Source organism: Patella vulgata, chromosome 7, assembly GCF_932274485.2.
Source record: "Patella vulgata chromosome 7, xgPatVulg1.2, whole genome shotgun sequence".
NCBI classification, from domain to species: Eukaryota; Metazoa; Mollusca; class Gastropoda; family Patellidae; genus Patella; species Patella vulgata.
The window spans coordinates 1,845,981-1,872,185 of NC_065885.2; the positions used below are offsets into that span (position 1 = coordinate 1,845,981).

General features: G+C 36.0%; 3 non-coding genes across 3 annotated transcripts; 1 reads left to right on the top strand and 2 right to left on the bottom strand.

Annotated features, from left to right (window-relative positions):
• Positions 1–15,094: 15,094 nt before the first annotated feature.
• On the bottom strand, positions 15,095–15,231 carry LOC126828934 (U4 spliceosomal RNA). Its single transcript, XR_007683315.2, has one exon. It is a non-coding gene; the product is annotated as a U4 spliceosomal RNA (small nuclear RNA).
• Positions 15,232–20,353: 5,122 nt separating this feature from the next.
• LOC126828915 (U4 spliceosomal RNA) lies at positions 20,354–20,490 on the bottom strand. The gene has a single exon (XR_007683298.1). It is a non-coding gene; the product is annotated as a U4 spliceosomal RNA (small nuclear RNA).
• A 2,011-nt stretch (positions 20,491–22,501) lies between these two features.
• Positions 22,502–22,638, top strand: LOC130013698 (U4 spliceosomal RNA). Its single transcript, XR_008788928.1, has one exon. It is a non-coding gene; the product is annotated as a U4 spliceosomal RNA (small nuclear RNA).
• The last annotated feature ends 3,567 nt before the right edge of the window (positions 22,639–26,205 follow it).

Genomic DNA, 26,205 nt, shown 5'->3' on the forward strand with positions numbered 1-26,205 from the left:
CATGATATAAGGTTTTTCTTACGGGAATTCTGGGATATTCTGATCTTGCGTACATGTAAACATAGACGGTTTATAAGTAAGATAAAGTCCTCGACTTCAGTTATACTGGGGAAGAAAGACTTCAGAAAAAAACCCTCGACAAAAAAACCTCGACCTGTCGGCCTCGGTTTTTCTTTTTCTCGGGTTATTTTCTTCAGTCTTTCTTTCCCCAGCATAACCTCAGTCTCGTGCTTTATCCTACACTTAATCACTTAATAGTCAGGTCAATATATGGAAAATACCCCCGCAACGCCCCATAAATTGCTACAAAAGGTTTCTCAACTGATTCTGGTAGGGTTTAGTGTGCTGTATAACATACTAAAAGTTTACCAAAGTAGGACCCCTGGAAAAGTGTTTTATTTTTCAAAATGGCGTCAAAGATGGCCACCGAAACGTCTTAATGATCATAACTATGTAACTATCAACTCAAATTTGATGATCTTGGTGTCTTTCCCTAGGTTTTTTTTTGGGGGGGGGGAGAGGCAAAGAACACATTAAGATCATTAAAAATGATGTTGGCCTATTATGTCAAAAATAGCCGCCAACACCTCCAAATGACCACAAGTCCATAACTATTGACTTGATGTCTATCCCCAGGTTTTTGGGGACAAGGAACACATTAAGAGAACTTTGGATATCACTAAGCCCATTTTTGTATTCGTTTGTTTGTGATGATCTTGAAACTTTGCATACTTATTTCTTATATCCTTGGGACCACCAGGGCTAGAGCCACGCCCATTTTTCTTTGTGTGTCTCCTGCAGGCCGCAATTCTTATTGGATCGTCTTGAAAACTTTTCATACTTATTCCTTATACCCTAAGGATGACCTCTATTATTTTTGGTGCATGCCCGACCCGCTGGAACAGAGCCACGCCCAATATTTGTGTGTGTCTTTGTGTCGACTACAGGCCGTAATACTTCACAGATCCTTTTGAAACTTTGCATACCTATTCCTTATAGCCTAAGGGCGACAACTATTGATTTTAGTGCATGCCCCATCTCCTAGGGGCAAAACCACAGCCAATGTTTTTGTTTATGAATGGATTATGTTCAAATTTAGCATATGTATTCCTTACAGCCTAAGGGCGGCAACTATGGATTTTGGTGCATGCCCCGACCCCTAGGAAAAGAGCCACACCCAATGTTCGTGCAAAACGTCCGAGGGCAACAATTCTGAATGGATTATCTTGGAACTTGGCATACTTAATTATTCATTGTACCCCAAGAACGGCAACTATTGATTTTGGTGCATGATCTGATACACAGCCACTTTTTTGTTAATTTTTTGTCTGTAAATACTCTACAGGTTGCAATTATTAACAAATATTTCAATAACAGGGTTGTACCTATTTATTTTGTTACATATCCAATCCCCATGGGAGCGACGCCCATTTTTTGTGCTTATCGTCTAAAGGCTACATTTCTGAATGGATGATCTTTGAACTTTACATATTCATTCCTTATATCACAAAGAGAGCAATTATTGATTTTGGTGCATGCTCCGACCCCCTTGGGTGGTGTCACACCCACTTTTTTTAATATTTAGTCTGTAAATTTGGCAAAACAAACCCAATACCTAGCCTTCTTTGCCTCTTGTCATATTATAGTCATTGCAGCCATTTCATATTTCATGGTCTTCATTTTAAAAAGTATCATATCAATCAAAGCAAGAATGTGGACGTATATTGTAGCGTTAGCGATGCTCTTGTTTAAATCCGATTGAATCCATGCCGGAACATTAATATTTTGATTTTGGTTTCTTAATTACATAATCGAGCTTGGTACATGTTAGTTTGAATTGAGCCGTGGGAAATTTCATGTTTTAGCGATAAATGCAAATGGCTCATCGTTAGTATAATAAAACTTATTGCAACACTGTAATAAAAGCGCCTTAGACAAATTGTAGGCTTTTATCGTGTCTTATTTTATGTTTCATGTAACTGGTTCAGCTGTAAACAAAGAAAGAACCAACTATTCTCAACGTAAGTACGCACATTTTCATGAATATACAACAGCACCCCTTATTCCGATACCAGATACCCTTGGCTGCTTTAGATTTTATATATGTTTATCACAAACAGATGATGATTGAGGTTCTTTGAGGTTTCAATTAAATTAAATTTCTATGACTGATGATATCGTAATTATTCCTTTCTGTCACTAGGGTATTATATGGTTGACGTTAAGTTAAAATTAAACTATGATCCTGCATATCAAAATCATACCAGTGAGAAATACCAGACATTCTCAAAAGATCTAGAGAACGCAATGGATTGTAAAATGCGTGACAATGGTTATATACAACCAAAGACAACGGTGATAGACATAAAGTATGTATAAAAAAATACATGATTTGTTTCCAGATTTGTTGAGATAACTAATGAATTCTTGTTGTGTTGTCCTTGAAACTGTAGTCTTTCGACTATTTACCACTTGTCCATTTAGTTTATCGTGAATTTTGTAAAGAAATGAAATGAAATGGGGTTTAACGTCCAACTGTTCTGCTCCAACTGGGCGAATGAAAACGGGCATACGCCATACAGTGTGCTTATGAGGGACATTGTGCCCGGACCGCGGCGCTACGGCCTACTCTTATATCGAATTCCAACCGCCAAGGGATCTTTTACGTGCACGCCAATGTGTACACGGGGCCTCGATTTTTTGCCCCACACGAACTACTGTTACCCGCACACTGTTAGTTTAATAAATTAAACGAAACTAAAACAACAGGAACTGAGAAATGAAATGAAATGAAATGGGGTTTAAAGTCCTACTGTTCTGCTCCTAACCTGGGCTAATGAAGACGGGCATGCGCCATACAGTGTGCTATGAGGGAAATTTTGCCCGGGCAGCGGCGCTACGGCCTACTCTTATATCGAATTCCAACTGCCAAGGGTTCTTTTACGTGCACGCCAATGTGTACACGGGACCTCGGTTTTTCGTCCCATCCGACAGCTGTCTTTGTCAGGTCCTGCATCACTGACAAGGAGAAACCACGCCGGAAAATCGGGATGAACTTTCTCGGCCAATGCAGGGATCGAACACCTGTCCTCCAGGCTAGCGAGCCAGCGTCTTACCCACTTAGCCACGTGATCCCCAGGAACTGAGAAAGGCTTCAATAAAAACGAAAAAAACATATATGATACATATAATTTTTGGTTGGGGATATCTGAGTCAAATTCGGGTATCCAGAATTACGTGGTTTCGGGACGATTTGTGGTCGTCTAACTATGTAACAATAAACACTTACAAAACACTTGTCCTTAAACGCTGTTACAAACACTTCCCGAGCCAGGATAATATATCCAGTCAAAGACACAAAGGCTAAATAAAATACGTTAAACAATTTGTTCAAACGCTGTTAAAAACACTTTCTTAAAACACTTATTGAGCCAGGATAATAATATCCAGTCTAGAATGAGACGCTAGAATGGAGGCAATGAGACTCAACTTATTAATTCACCAAGTAATAAAAGGTGGGGTGAAATCCTAAACTAACAGACACAAAATAAATAAAAGAACCCATGCCTCAACTAAACCAACATGACACATGGCTTACAACATGCATAAATAATAATTTTAAAGGATAAAATATACTAAATAAGTCTTAAATTAAACACGCCTACTAATTAATAAATTCTTGATAAACAAGAAGCTAATATTATCTCCCTTGGACAAGTCGGCATGGAATCTAAAATCTAGACACGGGTACTATCTAAAATATATGTAGAACTTTTGACACAAAGTAGGCACCACAAAACTAAGGATAGGCACGGATAGCTAGATAATTTATCTACCAGATACATGTAATTTCCCATCAAAAATGTTTACTTACAAATTCTGCCCGCTTAATATAACAAACTAAGTGAAAGTACATATAAATACATAGTAAAGTTCTTGCATGAAAATACAGTCGGCAGACACAATTAAAAACAATAAAAACATAGGCAGCATGCGAAATTAGAAATATATACTCTTACACAATATAAAAATATCAAAATATTTCACAGGCGATGACTGTGCCGAGAAAACGATAGATTTTACTAGAGAAGCGGTAGGTACCAAAACTTACACCCATAGTCTAAATATAGAACTACGGAGCGCTTTCCCGGAAAACGAAATACAAATAAGATAGCTACGGCTACCGGTTACACTACTAGACAACTGTCCTTGTCGGGCTGCACCACTGACAAGAGGAAACCACGCTGGAAAATCCCGATGAACTTAATTTTGTAAAGGGCCTTTCTCAGTTAACTTTCAAGGCATCTTTATACTATAAGACACTCATGTCTCATGGGTCGGTATTTTTATATTACGGATAAATAATGTCATTATTTAGGAAATCTGTCAAAAGACCAATTCGGTCGACAACGATATTAGATGACAAATGCTTACTATGTGAACCGTCGTATATCTTAAACGGATTTCTTCGATTGTGAACACAAACACTTTAATAATAGTTATTAAAAAAATTCCTATGTGTTTTCACCTCCGGTTAAATAAAATCCATTGCACAATTAAATATCCCAACAAATAAAAAAGTACTCTCTTGCAAAATTCAACTCCTCACAAACTTTGACATTAAGAAATACAAAAATGGAAGCTAATTACGTCACTTATCAGAATAGATCAATTTGTACAAGGGGTGGCAGCAAGGCGTATCTATCATAACGGCGAGTGGCTCTTTTACGACAATTCAAATTTTGTGTATGGATAAGCTATAACTCCTCCGACCAAGTAATGAGTTCGGGCGTTTACACACGCCCGTAGTTCTTTTTTTTTTGTTCCAGTCTTGCTTTAATTATTTGGTTAGGCGGTGGGGGGGGGGACATTCGTGTTGTGGTTCTTGAATTTCACCCTTGAATATTTTTAGTATTTTTTGATGAACTTAAGCAGTCCTGCCAATTAACCTCGGCTTCCTGTTGTAGCGGAGGTGAATCCGTAAATGCCGATATATTTTACATTTTCCCCAGATAAAAAATAGCTTGGGCCATTGAATACGTATATAAATTCATTCATCGATAAATACCAAAAATTAGCAACCTTTTATTCGTTGGGATATTTGACTGTACACGTTAATGGATTTTATTTAACCGGAGGTAATTTCATGGGCCTGCTTGATTTCTCCGCCGATATGCGAGTCTGTTTGCAAACGGCGCGCGCCGGTCAAGTGATATTCGCCGCTCCCACCAAAGCGGCGCATTCGGCATACGCCCCAGCCGAACCTTTGTAGACTTCTTGTTAAATCAAGTGACCTCGCCGCCAATATTGCCGAACTGTGGTCAGCCAGTATGCGCCGGTAAGGACAAATCAAGCAGGGCCACATGACCGGCGCACGCCGTTTGCAAACCCGCTCACCTTTCGGCGGATAAATAAAGCAGGTCCATTATAAAGTAGTCTGTGCACAATCGAAGAAATTCGTTTAAAATTTATGACGGTTCAGACTCTAGTTGCTCAGATATGTACATTTGAATGTTGTATGCGTTAATCGACATTAGATTGAAGACATCCAGTACTAATACAAAATTTTATTGAAATGTTAATGCAAACTATTTGTTAATGTAAATTTTGGTAATTATTCTAGGCCCGGGTCAACCATAGTGACGTATGTTTTTACCACCTACACACAGATAGATGAAGATAATCTGATACCAACCTTGTCGAAGGTCCTGGCATCTGGATTTATTGATCCATACAAGGTTTCCACTGATCAATTGTCTGTCCGTCCAATTGGAGGTAAATCAGGAAGGATTTTCTATCATATCAAGTCTAGGACCATCAGTCTGTCGTCCACCAATGTGGTCAGCACACCATCATATTCCTGAAGCAATGGCCCGAGAAATCCCTCTCTGGCCATTACTGGATTGACTTACTTGAACTTTTGAGGGAATGTGTCTATTCTTCATGTTCAATCAAATATATCCCAAGTACAGCAACACGACAGCCCTTCGTTTAATCTGGGTCTTCCCTAAAACTTTGGACAGTGATTTAAGGTATTAAAAACGGTGAAAGTATTGTTCGTCTCCAAACAGTATCGTTTACATTGTAGCCGTTTGATAGCCGCGTTTGTCACGCGATTAGGTTTTCTTCAATATTCTGCTATGAACTGGTTAATTGGGCGTTATAAATTTCGTGAGTGATGACGTAATGTTATGTAAACATATTTGGTCCAATTTGGAGCTCCGTTTAAAGCCGAATGATATATGTACGCAGTTAGTTATTGCATGGTTGTTAATTGGACTATTGACCCGTCATAATTTGGAACAGAAATTTGCTTCCATTACAGCAGTGTTAAGTGGGATTAGGTCTAATCAAACGAAACACTGCGAGGAGTATGGCGTACCAAGGGCTACAACATTCCTTCTATATTGCGTTTTGAAATTGATATGGGTTGGCAAACTCCTGGAGTAGCCATTGGTTTTCAACAATTTTCGATAACCATGATACCATCCCCAAAGTTATTAGCACTTTATAGGCTGAAATTTTTAAACCTATCTTACTGAAATATATATTTGTTGCGCCTATCCTCTTGACAGGAGGTACATTATTGACATTTAACAACGTTCGACGAAGGCGAGAGACCACAACCTCGGTACCAACGAAAGTATGGTCTTTTATTTAAAGTCTTTCCATATGTGCCCCCCCACAACCACCACCACACCTTTTACATGACCATTTTTGTCGACTTTCGGTCAAGAATCGAAGAGGAGTCTGCAATGACATTTACTAACAAGGCTTGGTAACTATTCAGAATTTAGAGGCAGATAGATATCATAGCTACAGCGAATAAGTTACTTGTTTCAAGTATTCTACTTCAGGGTGGTGTTACCGTATGTAGTGGAAAGCATTCAGCCCAAGGACAATTTAGAGAACAGTTGGAGTCGCACCAAGATACCAGAATTAACAATATAGTCATTGGGGAAATTAAAAGTAGCGTGCCTCCATAATAACGCCAAGGGTTATTCCCTTTTCGCAAAACTTCTTAGCACTGTTGAGTTTTTTTTAAAAGTGTATAGTGGTCATTTATTCTGGTGCACGGGGAATCGAAACCAAGCCCGTTGACTCAATGACAGACCTTGTGTTACAACGCACACGCGCTAACCTTTCGGCTACCAGACCCCCCTATGACAGTGATGGTGTATAGTTTCATTACATTTAATACATTATTTGTTTTACAGAATGGTTAATTAAAAGAGAAATACCAGACGAGATAGCTGTAAAACATGCCAACCTTGGCGAATATATAAAAATACCAAATGATAGAACAGTAAATCCTAGGGAAGACACCTGCGATATGGAAGTAAATCATGAGGAAGATACATGCGATATAGAAGTAAATCATGAGAATCATGATGAAGATGCAACAACCAAACAGTGAGTTAAGAAAACAAGTATATAGGGCTTTGTTTAAAGTCCGTTGCCTTTGCTAGGTTGCCCACGGGGTGGGGGCTGTGTATTTTCACAGGCAACTTTGTTAAAAGCTAGTGGTTATGTGCAAAACGAGGTATGCGTACTTCTTACCTTACAGAATTTCTTGCAATTTGGAGAAGGTTATAGCTGTGTCTGTCTTGATATTTGGATGAGATTTATGTTATTGTTAAAGTAGCTCATTTTAGGCGTTATCAAACGTTGTACCACCCATGTGCTATGGTTACCCACCATTCAATTGCGAGGTCTGGTAACTATTCACCATGACATGGTCTAACTCTTGGCTGCACCTTTAAACAAGTCCCTTGTTATTTTTTAAAATCAAAATCATTACAAACATTACAGATAGATATGGGTGCCATTTCTCACAAGATACGGGTGCTATTCCTCGCACATATTGTTGTTTTATTACTATAACATAGCCCCACACTATAAAAAGTCACCTATCTCTAGTTACGGCTATTCTGGCATCTAATGCTAGGTGTCATGTAATAGGATTGTCCCTATTGAGTCCATGATCTGGTGGGTGCAGATAGTTCGGATAGGTTTCGATACGATCAACATAATCGCTGCGAATGACTTCAATATATGATAAGATCTGATAGGATCACCACGAGTACTCCACGATTAAAACCACGAATCGTGATAGTGGGAACCTAGCATTCAGCACACATATCAATATTTAAGTAGGTGTGGTAAGTATTCGTACTTTTTGTTTTGTAGAATGGTTAACTTAAAATAAGTATAGACCATCACTGCTGGGCTAGATTGAAAATGATAAAATGTGATGTTTTAGTTTCATGCCATCATTACCTTGTTAATAAACCCTGTCTAGTTATGTAGAACAGGGTCATAAGTAAAAAATAGATGTCCAACCAATTTGCATCATTTGTCCAAAATCGTAAGTTTTCCCGTATCAAATTTATACGCATTATTCAGATTAGTCAACGGAACAAGCCTATTGAATTTCAAAAATGCCCCTACCCCCTCTCAATTATCTACAAAAGAATAAATATACGACTACCTTTGTCGTCTACATGGACTATTTAGCTGTTGTGGGCGTATGTTTCGTTACCTAGCAACCTATTTTTTTAACTTGTTGACTGTTTCTTCTTTTAACTAATAACTGTTGTGAAATGTGTTTTCAGATTGAAGAACTATCTGTCGACGACGAACAACAAATGTCGATTGCACAACACCAGCAATACACAGAAGATACTATAAGCCAATATCGCACAGACCCAATACTCCTCATACATTTGACCAAAACATTGTTATACACTGTTAAAATTATATGTATATTTACAGTTATAATTATAGTAAAAATACAGTACAGAATTTGTCAAATCACATGGTTTGTTAACTTACATTTAAAACGATGTCGATGCATATGAATACAAGGCTTATGTAAAATTACATCAAATTTAATATAATAATACAACCATATGTTAGTTTACATTATATGAGTTGTATATTAACAGAAATGCCGTTTGAAGTATTATTTTTACAGAAAATTGTAAATTTACTGCTAAATAGTGGTCAAATCGGTTATTCCCCCTTTGACCACATATCGAATTTTGTGCAAAATATTGACTGTTCTTTCAGTCACTTTAGTCCATTTTAGAGAAATAGGTTATTCAAAATCTGAATACACCGAACTGGCTAATAAGGACAGGCATATGCCATACATGGAGTTGTGTGGGGCATTTTGCTTGGACGGTGTCATGTCACCTACTCTTCCATTGTAAGGAGCAGCACAGTAGTACATTAAACCCCATTTCATTTAATTTCTTTATTTGTCTACGATATCACCTTAGGTGGAAGTGGACGTAAAACTCCAGAAACGAACGAACAAACGAATTTTTTTATTGTCTGCGATATCACCTCGGTGGAAGCGAGCGTAAAATACAACTAACTCACACAATTTCTTTACATTTTCGAATGTTCTTTTACGTGCTCGGCTGAAAGTTCCGCAAAACTTTCTGTGTTCGCCATGATAGAACCTAGGACTAATTAGCCAAGCGGGGACAAACACATTCCTTTTAGTAATGTTACCTTTGCAAATTACATAATATACAATTCTACAATAGTTATGAGGTATTAATACATAAACTCTGTCAAAATACACAATATTCTTTTGTATTAAATGTTATTGTACAAATTTATGTAAATTAACATCATGATAATTTTACATGTACTCCATTTACAGATATGTAATTTTACCTTGGATGTATAATAGCTAGAGGTAAAGATACATTACAGGCTGGAATAACATGCAATGTTAAAATACAGTTATAACGATGGCAATATTTCTGCCAGTTAAAAAAGGGTAAAAATACATAATAATGTATAATAATTTAACAGTGTATAACTATCTTTATTGATCCGTGCAATTTTGTTTATGTTGTATAAACTTGCACAGTTTTCATCATTTAAAAGGTCCTCGTAACTAGTTTGTTATAATCAGTACCCCAGTTAATTATTACTTTTCAGTCACAATTGTTTATTTAGTAACCCAATTATTATGTTTCTGTGGAATGTTTTACATTTTATTCTTAATGTTGTTTAATCTATGTAAATGACGTCTCCGTGAATACCATATATATTGCCATCAAGTTCACTAAATGTCTGCCTTTGGATGATTATTTACCTTGGGCGCTACCCTACAATAAACATTTTGTCTGTTTTAAAGAAACAAGATCGAATAGGCCTTCTAATCAATCTCACGTCTCCATCCCAAGCTAGACCAAGCAAAATCAGATAGGAAGATGCTTTGGCTCTCCTATATATCTTCTCTGCGAAGCAGACATTAAAGAAGCACGGTACTACAAACAACTACTAAATGTCTTATCCTATTATTAGAACCGGGAGCAACTCCTTTGGATACAATTTATCTTGGACACTACCCAAAGGAAACAGAATCGAATAGGCCTTCTAATCGATGTCGTGTATCCTACATGCTGGCTTATTTGGCAAGTCTAAATGTCATTGTATATCAGTTATTAAAAACTTGTTATTGAAGACTTGCTGTTACCGACTTGTTATTACAACTTATTAATGTCTTATTATATAGGGGTTATTATATATTTGTATTATATATCAGTTATTATATAGGGGTTATTATATACTTTTATTATATATCAGTTATTATATAGGGGTTATTATATACTTTTATTATATATCAGTTATTATATATACTTTTATTATATATCAGTTATTATATAGGGGTTATTATATACTTTTATTATATATCAGTTATTATATAGGAGTTATTATATATATTTTATTATATATCAGTTATTATAGGGGTTATAATATACTTTTATTATATATCAGTTATTATACAGGGGTTATTATATATATTTTTCAAATTATATATCAGTTATTATAGAGGTTATTATATACTTTTATTATATATCAGTTATTATAGGGGTTATTGGTTATTATATACTTTTATTATATATCAGTTATTAAAGACATGTTATTAAATACAATTTGTTATTAGAACATATTATTATATATTTATTATTATATATTTATTATTAAATATTTATTATTATATATTTGTTATTAGAGAGATTTAATGTATATTTATAGACAACAGAAAATGTAACTACTGTACATGAAGGACACGAAACACAAAGACAAAGACAATAACATCATGCAAAATTGAGTGTTAATTTATAAAAAAAAATACGTGTTGTAGATAAAGATACAAAACACGATACTGGATGGGAACAAATTAAAATGTATATTGGCAAAGCGGATACTATTTATGAACAGAGAGAGAGGGAGAGAGAGAGAGAGAGAGAGAGGGGGGGTTAACGTCCACTCTACACAAACTAGGTCATTTCGGGACTTAGAGAGATGGCGTTAAACATCCACTCGACACAAATTAGGTCATTTCGGGACTAATATATGGTTAAATTCTATTTCAATAATTCGCATGCGCGTAGGGCAAAGGAGTGAGAGGAAACCGGAGAAAACCAACGAGGTTGGACAGGCGATCCTTCTCCTTTTCACGTACAAGCAGTAAATCAAAACTACACCAGATAGCTTATATTTCAATTGATTAAATTATAGCCCACATTTGATGTGAAAGTGTCGCTTTCTCAACAGGAGGGGATCACGTGGCTAAGTGGGTAAAACTCTGGCTCGCTAGCCTGGAGGTCGGGTGTTCGATCCCTGCATTGGCCGAGAAAGTTCATCCCGATTTTCAGGCGTGGTTTCCCCTTGTCAGTGATGCAGGACGGAGGGCCTGACAAGGACAGCTGTCTAGTCGTTCGGATGGGACGAAAAACCGAGGTCCCGTGTACACATTGGCGTACACGTAAAAGATCCCTTGGCAGTTGGAATTCGATATAAGAGTAGGCCGTAGCGCCGCTGCCCGGGCAAAATTTCCCTCATAGCACACTGTATGGCGTATGCCCGTCTTCATTAGCCCAGTATAGGAGCAGAATAGTAGGATGTTAAACCCCATTTCATTTCATTTCTCAACAGGAAATATCCGTCGTTTATAACCTCTTGCGGACGCGGTAAATCTTAGTTTATTGAGAACCTGTAAAGAGAAGCGTATGTTAGTAAAACTTCTCTATCAATCAGAGACGGTTTTATTTTAGGTTATAGTTGAGGTTGTAGAAAAGTTTTAGTTCCCCTGAACCCTTTTAAAATAAATGTCCCATATATTAAATTTTCGGTCATTTCAATGCGGCATTCCCGAGAATATTTTTATGTCATAAATAAACGCCTTATCTGAGTAAAATCTTAGAAAATTATTATACACAAAATTTGGAAGAACATACGGTGGAATTTATCTAAGAAGAAAAGGCACATCAATTCCAAGAAATCAAACTCTTTCCTTAGTTACTTGTATATTTTGTCATAATTGTATGGTTAACATTCTGATCACATTCTATACACACAGAGATCCATCTACTTTATACTTTGATAATAGATCTCTGTCTTGAATAGCCGCCATATCCAAAAATCAGTGTACAGTTTTGTAATGCGCTTGTTCTTTGTTTCCCATGTATCATGCATACAAAGAATAAACTTTTCAATTTGATTAAATGGACACAGAATACATAGTTAACAGAATCCTTGAAGTATACTTAGTGTCTTCGACTGAAAGATGGGTTCCCAGAAAAGTATTTATCGGGTGGTTATTTTCAATAAAATTATGGCAATTTTGGTATATATGGAAAGTAGAGATATCCAATCTTACTAGGAATATACTGGATTCCCCGAAAAACACTCATGGAGCGTTTACAGTGCAAAAATGTAAGGGTTCCCCTAATCGACAGCCCGACGATTAGGAATTTCTGCACGCGTGATGTCAAAGGTTACGCGCGAACATTGAGCGCTGGATGTACAAGTTGATAAACTTTATGAAGAGTTAGACGTACAACACTTTCTGAGATAAAAATGACGGAAAAAGACGCGAGCCTTCCACACTCTCCATATCGCGCTATATCGGCTCCAGCTTCACAGATTGTCAACATTTTATATAATTTTATTTGCAGACCCCCCCCCCCCCCCGCCAATATATATTTCACGGCTACGCCTCTGGCTACGATGGAATGTTTGGCTCTGCTACACACGTTTAGAACAGGTTTTAATCCTCACTAGACATATGATTGATGGATTCCTGGCATTTTAAATGCAATAATAAAGGATAAACTCTGTGAACATTAAAATACTTTATGATCACGAGACACAATATTATGCAAGCGAAAAAGGAGAATTTGATTTTAATGGCGAGAATTACGGAAAGAAAATTGCCAAGTTGCTACTATTAATATATGCGTGTTGTTTTTCGTACTAAAATTACGCTCCATCGCTTGAGAACACATCTGTTCTCGACGTACATAGTTCTCTGTGACGGCCGCATTGTGGGGTTTTGGTGCCAGTCATTATCACATATGTGATAGAACTAATTAAACACGTTCCAAATATAATTTTAACTAAGAGATCATTGCTACGATAGCTGAGTTATACAGGATTCCTGAATCTGAAGTGACGAACGCCAAAGGAAAACACGAGACATACCTCTATATAACTGGCTGAAGTGCCGACTGATAACAGATACATGGGCGAATTTCTGCCCACTAATAATTCCTTCGAAGACTAAAAGTTGTTGTGTGAGACTGTGAGAGGATATCTAACAATTTATAAAAAGAATTGACTGCCAGTAGATAAGAGAACACGAAAGAAAAACAGAAAAAAAGTCCGTGCATTACCATGTTTTTATAAGGTAGGGGAAAGCGGGGTTAGTCCGACCCCATTCATATCTCGCGCCCACTCGGCCAAACCTCAGCAGATTCCAGTACCCTACATCTAGCCTCGGCTGTATGACGAAGTCCGCCATTGGGACTACTTTCAAGTTCCTGATTACCAACGCCGTTGCCCATGACGACGCATTTAAAGAATGTTTTACCATACAAAGATTTCAAAGTCTGAAGCTGTTTTTCTTTCAAGTTTATCCTATTTCCTTTAGACACGGACCAGTTTGAACTGAAAAGTCTACATACGCTTCGAACGACGCAGTTTTGAGAACTTCTTTCTTAAAGCGGCAAGTTTTCCTAATAATACCCCCGTCAGACCGGGGTAGGGTCCTTACTTCACTGCTACGGCGATGGAAAATAGTTTTAGAGCGCGTTAAGATCGCCATAAGCGTAGTGGAAACGCCAGCTATCGTGCTGTAGTCACCATGGTCGCCAATGATCGCCGAGTCACCGCGTTTATTTTGAGCATGTTCAAAACAAACGCCAAGGTTCTGCGATCTGAACTGTAAAACTATGAGAATACGACTTTTCTTTCAAGTTTGTAGTTTTTGTGGACATTTTCGCGCGTTGTGTTCACGTTTGCCGGCGACCTTGTGCATTGTCTGGTCGCAGCAGCGCCGTAAGGACGCCACCCCGGTCTGACGGGGGCATAAGTAAACCGGTGCCGCAACGCAATTGTATAGGCGTAGGTACATATCACTTATTGTCATACAGCCGAGGCTTGATGTTCGCCCATTCGGACATGGTGAATTTGAGATGAAATTACTTGTATACGCCTGTCAATAAAACTATTTAATGTATGCCGTAAATTAGCCAACTCCACTGTCTTTAATCGGCACACCCTGAAACACATGAAAAACAGCGACACACTCGACTTAATATACATTGTATATGAAAAATATTTGATTTTTTTGCAAAATAAAAAACATGGCAAATCATAGACGACATACAACTGTAGCCAAAGACTAGTCATAGACACATAGTATGGCTCAAACTAAACGGCACACATAGGAAGATCTCACGGCATGTTAATAAATAAGCGGATTATATATTTTTCAATAGAAAATGAATAACTGGACATGCATTTTTCATAGCTTCTATTCACTCTTTTTGTTTGTTTAATTAGTTCCCATAGAAGCAACTTTCCTCTGCCTAATCTCTTAGGTGCCTCTCGGTGATTATATTGTTGTAATAAACATCCAAATGCCGAGTTTTACTGAACAAGTAATAAAAATGGGCTAGTGATATTTAGTTTTACTGAACAAGTGAATTAATTAGTTTTTTCAGTAGACAATTAGAACCGACTGGACTTCCTTTTATATTCTATTGGTTTGTGTAATTAGCTCCCGTAGAAGCCGACAAAAATTGCGCTAGCCGACCAGCAGGTCGTCAGCGCGGGGTATTGGGTATAGTTTTCAACTAGCAATAACCACGCCTCGGAAATTCCTCACTGGCTATGGTACCGCCACTGCGCAAAGCTAACGAGAATGGAAAGAAATCAGACTTACTTGAAACAAGTTTACTTATAAATATGATTCAAGTTAACTTTTTATACAGGAATATTTACATCAAATCAATTGTATTTTATGATGTAATATTCTACATCAAACGACGTCGTGAACAAATCTAATAATTTAAAATTATTGCATTTTATATGTTTAAAATATATATATCTTGTAATAGTGAACATTGAATTCAAATAAATAATTTTCAATTTTTCTGAAATAGTTATCTCCCTTGAAAACGTATTTGAAATGTAGATTTAAAAAAACCCGCAATGCAGCAGTAAGGGGAGGTGTTGGGGTGGCCTAGCGGGCCGGTCACCTCTGGCTTTCGGTCGTGGTTTCGATTCCTGCGTATGTGGCTTTGAGTTTACTGCGGCTACTCCGGTTTTCCCCCACAGGAAAGACCCCGTGCGTGCGCTAAGATAATAAAAATGAATATATGACAACTGCAAAATCACCCTCGGTGGAAGCGGACGTTAAAACACAAAGAAGAACAACCTTAATGTAGCAGTCAGAGAAAACTATGTACTACAAACAACACACATATATTAATAGTAGCAACTTGACATTTTTCTTTCCGTAATTTTCGTCATAAATATCAGATTCTGCCACTTTCCTTGCATAATAGTGTGTCTCGTAATCGTAAAGTATTTAAATGTTTACAGAGTTGAAACGTTATTTTCCCATTTAAAATGTCAGGAACCTATCTATCATATGTCTAGTGAGGACTAAATGTACTCAAAACGTGTGCAGCGCGTAGTCATTCGCACGGTACGAAAACCAAGGTCTAACAACGATTAGCAGAGTATGCATTTTTGCGAACAGAGATTGAAGTGTCTTAATTTTAGGTTGTTATTTGTTATTTCTGTACGCAAACCAATTTTAATAGGTATACAATTTAAAGGGACAATCCGTTTTTTAAGAGTCTCAGAAAGTCTGTGTAATTTAAGCGCCAAAATATAGAGGAATGGTGTATTTTCCTTGTCTTACAATTGCTGCTCAAAGTATTGAGTTGTTTGGAAGTGAACGTCAAAACAGTTTATCCGGACACGTAACCTTTTTAAGATTTCGAGTCAATTTTTTCGGTGGGTGACCTAATAAACTATTGCTGTACCATTAGGGGTCTATACAGTGCATGACTCACATGTTGTACTTCATAACGAATGGTAAGTTTAAGCTGCGCGTTATTTTTATAAACTAAATGTCTGGTTTGATCCAGACACTGTATAATACCGTTTGGGACACCAGTCTCCATTTCCAGATGAAGACTGACGGGTTTCAGTTGTTTGAAAACGTATCACGTATATGGAGTTAGTTGCTCGGTCCTAATGATTTTAAAAGGGCTTTTAACACAAAACTAAACAGTTTTATTCTTCAAAATATAATCGAGATTGGTCCTTTAATATCTTTTCCTCCAAAGGAACGAAATATTTTTTAAGTTCAATTATCATTGACTATGAATCAATCACACCTGGTCTTTGTCGAGCTGTTTTTCAATAATATATACCAAACAACCTTACAATACCTGATATTATTTGATAAGTTATAAAAATTATATGACTACAGGTATATTTTACTTCTAGTCACGCTAACGACTGTAACATTTCTACTATGGGGCAGACGATACATACATGCGCATATGTCAAACGACCAATCATAACGCTGTATTAATATGAAACTGTTTCTGATTGGTTAATATCACTAATGGCGTAAATGAAATGAAATGAAATGGGGTTTAACGTCCTACTGTTCTGCTCCGAACTGGGCTAATTAAGACGGGCATACGCCATACAGTGTGCGTGCTATGAGGGCAATTTTGCCCGGGCAGCGGCACTATCGCCTACTCTTATATCGAATTCCAACTGCCAAGGGATATTTTACGTGCATTCCAATGTATACACGGGACCTCGGTTTTTCGTCTCATCCGTAGGACTAGACAGCTGTCCTTGTCAGGCCCTCCGTTCTGAACCACTGACAAGGGGAAACCACGTCGGAAAATCCCGATGAACTTTCTCGGCCAATGCAGGGATCGAACACGTGACCTCCAGGCTAGCGAGCCAGCGTCTTAACCAACTAGCCACCGTGGCTCCCTAATGGCGTAAAGGAATGTAGTTATGAATAAAGCTAATGGAAGCTTCTTGTTACATATTTAATGTAATGTAATGTACGCTCATTAAAATACAGATAACCACATAGGGATGTAACTAAGGAAACTAGGTATACCTCGTACAAAGCCCAACTCTCCGAAACATTGTAACGATAAAACCCAAACTGTTAAATATCTTGAGGGTTGATTGGATTGTAGGACTCAATTAATCAATTCTTACATCAATATTATAGCCTGGGTGTCTAAATCTAACCTCATTTAAATCTACTTAATCTAATCTAATTCAAGTGTCATATTCTATTTAATTATATCAATCTAAGAGTTAATGATACCATCCCTCCTGCTATAATTATATCAATCCAGTATATAACACTTCATTAGATATCCACCCAATCTAACGTTCAATATGTAACACCTCACCAGATGCATATCTAAACATATATAGTTATCAAGTTCCATTTCCGAATCTTTGTCAATAAAACGTACCGTTCTCTATCAGGTACATAGTACTCTAACCCAAAGACTGTTTTAGATTAAAGTTTGTTTTTATTAAGTTGAGGCTTCGTTCACAACAAGTTTGGAACGTTTCCCCAATATTTTTACAGAAAACCTAATCAAATGTCCAACTAGAACATCAAATGATTGATGCTTATTCAGAAATATACAGTTATGCATATTATCCTCAAGTTTTGTTTATTTCTGGAATCTGTCTGTGAATTAGACTAACGTAGATCGATTTGGTATATTCATTTTTTAATATATATTGTTTTCTTGGTAATATAATATTTACTAATAGTCTGTCTTCTAATCAACATACCCGACATTAAACTGGTTTTAATTAATACGCGCACCTGTTTCTTGATAATATAAAGTTTACTAACAGTCTGTCTTGTAATCAACTTTATCAATACCGTTATAATAGTCATCTACTTGATGTCATATCTTCTACACACGCCAAGTGTCACGCCAACTTTCTCCATTAATCTCGTCTTCTAGATTGTGCCAGACAATCAGGATGATCCTAACATCTGTCTCGCGCTTAATCTACTCGCGTGCCGATACGCTATTAACGTATAGCATGCTGCAATGGCGTCGAGTAGTCACGTGGTATTATTTACACTTATGTGAAGAAATAGTATAAATTATCTGATTTCTAAATAATTCATCAGTTAAACTTGAAATATTCTACCTATACACATCTACCTGTTTAAACTTTAAATCATGCAATCTCATTCTTATACTTCTCTTAGAAAAGGACGAAAATTGTTAGCTGAAAAGAAAAGACGAAACCGAATCAACGAATGTTTGAACCAGATTAAAGAACTGATTTGTGAAGATTTAGTTTCTTATCAAACGGTAAGTTGTTATAATCTTTACTTCAGATATAAATTTACTATATAAACATTCTAAATTAAATTATGTTCTTTTAAAACAGTGGATGTATTTGTTTATCAAATCTCATAAATAATTTTTATTTAATATTTTAGGAACTTGATGATAATAAAATGGGGAAGGCCGAAATTCTGGAATCTGCAGTAGAATTCATCAAGAAAACTAAATATTCATCTCCAAGAGAAGATCAAATCAAATATCAGAAAGGATTTACTCGATGTTTCCAGGAAATGACGTCATTTTTAGGCGGAGTAACGGAAGTGTCGGACAATGTGAAATATGCTTTGATTCAACACGTGACTCGAAAGATCCAATCAACACATTATAACTGTAATAAAAGTCGTCTTGAATATCCTGGAATATCAACAAGTATAAATGGACAATATTCACTGAGAAGTGAAAACCAGAATTACATTAAATACAACCATTCATTAGCAGTACCATTAGATAGACACAATTATAGACAGAATATTAAAACTGAAACAACAGTTGACTCTAATAATAACAATAACAGTTTTATCAGTAATAATATTATTATGAACAATAACAGTAGTGTTTGGAGACCTTGGTAAATACAAACATTTGTTGGAGAAAAAATAGTATTATGAGCAACAAAATAATGTGATATCAAATACGTTAACGCAAGACCCTGATTAATACAAAATTGGTGCATATAGTGGTGAATAGTATATTCAAACTATTTAAGTATGACTTTAGGTCCTGGTCTATATTTTAGGACCAATTATAATGTTTGAAAACCTCGGTAAATAGGACACAGACAATATTATTTTATAGATATTATTTATTTGTTGATTTTGATTGTTATTACTTTGTTAAGTTTTTGTATTAAGATATTTTATTATTAAACTGTGATATCTTTAAATATTTATGAATCGTTTGTTATTTATTGTTGTCACCTTCGGACAAGTCATTTGCCAACACAAGAATCATTGAAATGAAATGGAGTTTAACGTCCTATCTTTTCTGAATCATTGAGGTTCATCACTGGAAATACTCGAATCAGGGTTATATGCGCGGTATGCAATGTGCTGAGACTGGACTGCAGCACAAACAGAAAGGAGAGGGAAAAGTGGTGCGTGTTTCCAGACTTGGTAAGAGAGCACTTATCGAAACGTCGTGTTATATGCGTACAAACCAGCGATTCGGCCTTTTTTCATACAAATTGTGTAGTGTTTGTATTGTGCCCAATCCCTAAAATGCCACTCAAAGCATCCTAATGCTGAGTTTAAGCAACAAGCAAAAATACGGGAAAACATAAATGTTAATAAATAAGCGGATTATATATTTTTCAATAGAAAATGAATAACTGGACATGCATTTTTCATAGCTTCTATTCACTCTTTTTGTTTGTTTAATTAGTTCCCATAGAAGCAAATTTCCTCTGCCTAATCTCTTAGGTGCCTCTCGGTGATTATATTGTTGTAATAAACATCCAAATGCCGAGTTTTACTGAACAAGTAACAAAAATGGGCTAGTGATATTTAGTTTTACTGAACAAGTGAATTAATTAGTTTTTTTCAGTAGACAATTAGAACCGACTGGACTTCCTTTTATATTCTATTAGTTTGTGTAATTAGCTCCCGTAGAAGCCAACAAAAATTGCGCGTGCCGACCTGCAGGTCGTCAGCGCGGGGTATTGGGTATAGTTTTCAACTAGCAATAACCACGCCTCGGAAATTCCTCACTGGCTATGGTACCGCCACTGCGCAAAGCTAACGAGAATGGAAAGAAATCAGACTTACTTGAAACAAGTTTACTTATAAATATGATTCAAGTTAACTTTTTATACAGGAATATTTACATCAAATCAATTGTATTTTATGATGTAATATTCTACATCAAACGACGTCGTGAACAAATCTAATAATTTAAAATTATTGCATTTTATATGTTTAAAATATATATATCTTGTAATAGTGAACATTGAATTCAAATAAATAATCTTCAATTTTTCTGAAATAGTTATCTCCCTTGAAAACGTATTTGAAATGTAGATAAAAAAAAACCCCACAATGCAGCAGTAAGGGGAGGTGTTGGGTTATGCTTGGTCGTTTGACATATGTGCATGTATGTATCGTCTGCCCCATAGTAGAAATGTTACAGTCGTTAGCGTGACTAGAAATAAAATATACCTGTAGTCATATAATTTTTATAACTTATCAAATAATATCAGGTATTGTAAGGTTGTTTGGTATATATTATTGAAAAACAACTCGACAAAGACCAGGTGTGATTGATTCATAGTCAATGATAATTGAACTTAAAAAAATATTTCGTTCCTTTGGAGGAAAAGATATTAAAGGACCAATCTCGATTATATTTTGAAGAATAAAACTGTTTAGTTTTGTGTTAAAAGCCCTTTTAAAATCATTAGGACCGAGCAACTAACTCCATGTAAGTGATACGTTTTCAAACAACTGAAACCCGTCAGTCTTCATCTGGAAATGGAGACTGGTGACCCAAACTGTATTATACAGTGTCTGGATCAAACCAGACATTTAGTTTATAAAAATAACGCGCAGCTTAAACTTACCATTCGTTATGAAGTACAACATGTGAGTCATGCACTGTATAGACCCCTAATGGTACAGCAATAGTTTATTAGGTCACCCACCGAAAAAATTGACTCGAAATCTTAAAAAGGTTACGTGTCCGGATAAACTGTTTTGACGTTCACTTCCAAACGACTCAATACTTTGAGCAGCAAATTTAAGACAAGGAAAATACACCATTCCTCTATATTTTGGCGCTTAAATTACACAGACTTTCTGAGACTCTTAAAAAACGGATTGTCCCTTTAAATTGTATACCTATTAAAATTGGTTTGCGTACAGAAATAACAAATAACAACCTAAAATTAAGACACTTCAATCTCTGTTCGCAAAAATGCATACTCTGCTAATCGTTGTTAGACCTTGGTTTTCGTACCGTGCGAATGACTACGCGCTGCACACGTTTTGAGTACATTTAGTCCTCACTAGACATATGATAGATAGGTTCCTGACATTTTAAATGGGAAAATAACGTTTCAACTCTGTAAACATTTAAATACTTTACGATTACGAGACACACTATTATGCAAGGAAAGTGGCAGAATCTGATATTTATGACGAAAATTACGGAAAGAAAAATGTCAAGTTGCTACTATTAATATATGTGTGTTGTTTGTAGTACATAGTTTTCTCTGACTGCTACATTAAGGTTGTTCTTCTTTGTGTTTTAACGTCCGCTTCCACCGAGGGTGATTTTGCAGTTGTCATATATTCATTTTTATTATCTTAGCGCACGCACGGGGTCTTTCCTGTGGGGGAAAACCGGAGTAGCCGCAGTAAACTCAAAGCCACATACGCAGGAATCGAAAACACGACCGAAAGCCAGAGGTGACCGGCCCGCTAGGCCACCCCAACACCTCCCCTTACTGCTGCATTGTGGGTTTTTTTTAAATCTACATTTCAAATACGTTTTCAAGGGAGATAACTATTTCAGAAAAATTGAAGATTATTTATTTGAATTCAATGTTCACTATTACAAGATATATATATTTTAAACATATAAAATGCAATAATTTTAAATTATTAGATTTGTTCACGACGTCGTTTGATGTAGAATATTACATCATAAAATACAATTGATTTGATGTAAATATTCCTGTATAAAAAGTTAAGTTGAATCATATTTATAAGTAAACTTGTTTCAAGTAAGTCTGATTTCTTTCCATTCTCGTTAGCTTTGCGCAGTGGCGGTACCATAGCCAGTGAGGAATTTCCGAGGCGTGGTTATTGCTAGTTGAAAACTATACCCAATACCCCGCGCTGACGACCTGCAGGTCGGCAAGCGCAATTTTTGTCGGCTTCTACGGGAGCTAATTACACAAACCAATAGAATATAAAAGGAAGTCCAGTCGCTTCTAATTGTCCACTGAAAATAACTAATTAATTTACTTGTTCGGGAAAACTAAATATCACTCGCCCATTTTTATCACTTGTTGATGAAACTCGGCATTTGGATGTTTATTACACCAATATAATCACTGAGGGGCACTTAAGAGATTGGACAGAGAAAATTGGCTTCTTCGGGAACTAATTACACAAACAAAAATGCATGTTCAATGATTCTTGTTTTGGCAAATAACTTGTCCCAAGGTGACAACAATAAATAACAAAGGATTCATAAATATATCACAGTTTAATAATTTAATACAAAAACTTAACAAAGATAGGAATTTCAATTAATAACAATCAAATTCAACAAATAAATAATATCTATAAATAATATTGTCTGTGTCCTATTTACCGAGGTTTTCAAACATTATAATTGGTCCTAAAATATAGACCAGGACCTAAAGTCATAGCGAAATAGTTTGAATATACTATTCACCACTATATGCAGCAATTTGTATTAATCAGGGTCTTGCGTTAACGTATTTGATATCACATTATTTTGTTGCTCATAATACTATTTTTTCTCTAACAAATGTTGGTATTTACCAAGGTCTCCAAACACTACTGTTATTTTTCCTAATATTATTATTATTATTATTACTAATAAAACTGTTATTGTTATTATTAGAGTCTACTGTTGTTTCAGTTTTAATATTCTGTCTATAATTGTGTCTATCTAATGGTACTGCTAATGAAGGGTTGTATTTAATGTAATTCTGGTTTTCACTACTCAACGAATATTGTCCATTTATATTTGTTGATATTCTAGGATTTTGAATATGATTTATGTTACTGTTATAATGTGTTGATTGGATATTTCTAGTCACCTGTTGAATCAAAGCATATTTTACATTGTCCGACACTTCCGTTACTCCGCCTAAAAATGACGTAATTTCCTGGAAACATCGAGTAAATCCTTTCTGATATTTCATTTGATCTTCTCTTGGGGATGAATATTTAGTTTTCTTGATGAATTCAACTGCAGATTCCAGAATTTCGGCTTTTTCCATTTTATTATGACCAAGTTCCTAAAAGATTAGAACAAAGATTTCATGAGATTTGATAAACAAATACATCCACTGTTTAAAAGAACATAATTTAATTTAAAATGCTTACGTAGTAAATTTATATCTGATGTAAAGATTATAACAACTTACCGTTTGATAAGAAACTGAATCTTCACATAACAAGTTTTTAATCTGGTTCAAACATTCGTTGATTCTGTTTCGTCTTTTCTTTTCAGCTAACAATTTTCGCCCCTTTCTAAAACAAGTGTAAGAACGAGATTCCATGATTAAAAGTTTAAACAGGTAGATGTGTTCAGGTAGAATGTTTCAAGTTTAACTGATGAATTATTTAGATATCAAATATTTTATACCATTCCTTCACATAACTGTAAACAATAATACCACGTGACTACTCGACGCCATTGAAGCATGCCGTTACAATCAACCAATCAGTGACGTTAATAGTGTATCGGCACGCGAGTAGATTAAGCGCGAGACAGATGTTAGGATCATCCTAATTGTCTGGCACAATCTAGTAGACGAGATTAATGGAGAAAGTTAGCGTGACACTTGGCGTGTGTAGAAGATATGACATCAAGTAGATGATTATTATAACGGTATTTATAAAGTTGATTATAAGACAGTCTGTTAGTAAACATTATATTGTCAAGAAACAGGTGCTCGTATTTATTAAAAATGGTTTAATGCCCGGTATGCTGATTAGAAGACAGACTGTAAACATTATATTACCAAGAAAACAATATATTAAAAGATAAATATACCAAATCGATCTATGTTAGTTTAAGTCACAGACACAAATGAAACTTGAGTATAATATGCATAACTGTATATTTCTGAATATACATCAATCATTTGATGTTCTAGTCGGACATTAGCTTAGGTTTACTGTAAAGATATTGGGAAACATCCCAAACTTGTTGTGAACGAAGCCTCACCTTAATAAAAACAAACTTTAATCTCAAACAGTCTTTGGATTAGAGTACCATGTACCTGATAGAAAACGGTGCGACTATTGAAAAAGACTCGGAAATGGAACTTGATAACTAATAAAGTAAATCCTATTTGAAACGTGGTTTAGAAATAAACAGTCATTGTATGTTTAGATATCCATCTGTTGAGGTGTTACATATTGAACGTTAGGTTGGGTGGATATCTAACGAGGTGTTATATTCTGAAAGTTATCAGGAGGGGTGGTATCATTAACTGTTAGATTGATATAATTAAACAGAATGTGACACTTGAATTAGATTAGATTAAGTAGATTTAAACGAGGTTAGATTTAGACACCTAGACTATAATATTGATATAAGATTTGATTAATTAGTCCCCAGATCTAATTAACCCTCAAGATATTTAACAGTTTGGAGATTTTATCGTTACACTGTTTCGGAGAGTTTACCTAGTTATACCTATGTGGTTATCTGTATTTTTAATGTATCTATATCCCATTGTATACACAATAATATTCAGACTACGGCCATATTTTTGGCAAATAATAATGGTAGGGTACTTGGCCGCGACGGTGGGTTCAATTGGCAATTTACATACAATCAGAGATTTATAGAAATTCGACGATTGTAGAATGTTCAACCATTACCATCATCATGATATAGTAATTATAGTGTGTGGTAAAGGTATACACACAAATCAAGGTCCAAATATCTAGATGCAAGACAGTAGAGAATTACAGATTGTGGGGCCTGGTTGATAAAATGACTCTATCTCGTCCAGTTGCTACAAAACGGAAATGATTCCAAGCGATATCCATCCTCTGTACCCCCAGTGGTTTCATTCCGTTCTACTTCACTAACCCCTGGCAGGGCAATCAAGGCCAGGGCAGATCTCGTGTAAACCCTATGTATTAACCCAGGGTATTGTGGAGTAGAACGGAATGAGTACACTGGGTATACCGGAAATTTTTCCAAGCGATATCCATCCTCGGTATCCCTAGTGGTTTCATTCTGTTCAATCAAGGCCAGGGCTGATAATTTGAAATCGTGGAAACCCTATGGATTAACCCATGGTATAGTGGAGTAGAACGGAATGAGTACACTGGGGATACCGGAAATTCTTCCAAGCGATATCTAGATACACAAGGAAACTGGTTTGTAAGTAAGAGATGTAAGTGGCCCAGGTTTGCATAATGTTCAACACATCGCGGTCTCAGCTTTACAACGGTAGAGATTCTAGTTTTGTTTTCAATGGCTACAAAATGGAAGCTCTTTGTAGCGATATCTAGATACATAAGCAAAAATGGTTTATACGTAAATGGGATGAAAGTGACACAGCTGAGCATGATGTCCCTAACAAAAGATATATTTACATTCGAATCTCAGAACCTATTAAAATATGACACTTGACGTTCACCGATTAGGTGTGTAATGGCGCATGTCCGAATGTAACAGTATTTCTTTAAAATGGTAATCAGTCTGTTTTAACATGTCTATTATTTATTGGTAC